Here is a 1,719-nt window from a genome sequence, read left to right as displayed (position 1 = left end):
CCCCACCCCTCGCGCGCGTGCCGATGGAGACGGTCATTGTCCCGGTACAGACGCCCAGCGATGCGCCGATGCTGTAAGTAGTGTTTAGTGTATAAGTGTTTAGTATTTACCCGGAAGTTAAAGCGGAAGTTGTTTATGGACACACGCTTTAATGTGAGTCTATATGATGGGATTCGCGGCGGCTCGTGCGGGACTTTTATTTCAGCACTTCCGGAGAGAAAGTGAGTATAAAGTCTTTGTTTACTTTAATCAGATTAATAACAGGGTTTAATAACGCTGAGACTGCACTATTTAATACGTTATATTGTTTTATAAACACTTTCTTTAACTATCGTTTTTTACTCTGTGCCAGTTTAGCTTTAGCGGTTAGCTTTAACTCTTGCACTGTTTAACACTAACGTGTATTTTTATTTAGTTTAACAGCAGAGAGAGAGAGAAAGTGTGTGTGTGTGTGTGTGTGTGTGTGTGTGTGTGTGTGTGTGTGTGTGTGTGTGTGTGTGTGTGTGTGTGTGTGTGTGTGTGTGTGTGAGTGTATGTGTGAGTGAGAGTGTGTGTGTGTGTGTGTGTGTGAGTGTGAGTGTATGTGTGTATGTGTGAGTGTATGTGTGTATGTGTGAGTGTATGTGTGAGTGTGTGAGTGTATGTGTGAGTGTGTGAGTGAGAGTGTGTGTGTGAGTGAGAGTGTGTGTGTGTGTGTGTGTGTGAGTGTGTGTGTGTGTGTGTGTGTGTAAAAGCTTTTCTTTGGTTAACCACTCCACCAAACCCCAAACCCTTAAAACCATAAACTTTATTTTCTGTTAAAATCTTTATATAAAATATTTGGTGTTTGTATAAACTTTAAAAGGAAATAGAAGGTGTAACTTCCTGTCACTTTATTGTTCATTAGGAACATTATTATATTTCTGACTGAAGATGATGATGAGTTTGATGAAGATTAGTTTACTGAGAAACTCCACACGTTTCTCTACAGGAGACAGAACAGAGATAAGTTATAGCTTTATTCGTCCCACAATGGGGACATTTGTCTTTACATTCTAAACTCCATCTGACCCACAGCAGCTTCTCTATATATCTCCAGCTCTGAAACCCAGGTGTGATGTCACCTAATGACTGAAGTGCAGCTTTGTCTCTACAGCCCTCAGCTGTGTGGCTTAGTTTGGGATCTGGTTAGTTCTCTCCAATAAGCTGTGCGTTTTTCTTTTGTTATGGAGATAATTGTTATTGTCTGGGTGTGTGTGTGTGTGTGTGTGTGTGTGTGTGTGTGTGTGTGTGTGTGTGCTAAGGCTATAGTGCTTATGTCAGATGAGGAGGCACAGAAGGCTTCCATCAACACTCCTCTCTCTGCAGTTCAGTCTCACTTTATCTGTTCTCTGTCTGTTTCTCTCTCTTTATCAGTGTATGTGTATTTCAGCAGGAATGCTGAGGTCAGAGGGTCATGGGGGGGCTTGGTGAGCAATGTGAACACACACACACACACACACACACACACACACACACACACACACACACACACACACACACACACAGCTTGACTATTTAACCACTTTAAACAGAAGGCTGTGTGTGTGTGTGTGTGTGTGTGTTCACATTGCTCAACAATCCATCCATGACCCTTTGTTTGAACTGAATTCATGTACATGTAGACAAGCACATCATATTAATGAAGTAAACGGAATGGTAGGGTGGGGCTGAGGGTGTGGCCTATGTGGGCGGCGTCAT

At 42.5% G+C, this 1,719-nt stretch overlaps 1 protein-coding gene across 3 annotated transcripts in view; it reads left to right on the top strand.

Annotated features, from left to right (window-relative positions):
- Nucleotides 1-1,719, top strand: part of dse (dermatan sulfate epimerase) — an 8,255-nt gene continuing 6,536 nt past the window's right edge. The window contains exons 1-2 of one of the 3 annotated variants that reach the window (XM_047801693.1): nt 1-221; nt 1,412-1,448. The gene's annotated coding sequence lies outside the window, so the exon portion shown is untranslated. Of the gene's footprint in view, nt 222-1,147; nt 1,167-1,411; nt 1,449-1,719 lie in introns of those variants that run through there. The other 2 variants (XM_027154014.2, XM_047801694.1) reach the window with 2 other exon arrangements.

This window comes from Tachysurus fulvidraco, chromosome 16, assembly GCF_022655615.1.
Source record: "Tachysurus fulvidraco isolate hzauxx_2018 chromosome 16, HZAU_PFXX_2.0, whole genome shotgun sequence".
NCBI lineage: Eukaryota > Metazoa > Chordata > Actinopteri > Siluriformes > Bagridae > Tachysurus > Tachysurus fulvidraco.
The sequence above is the reverse complement of the archived record's forward strand: the minus strand, read 5'-3'. Positions and strand labels throughout refer to the sequence as shown.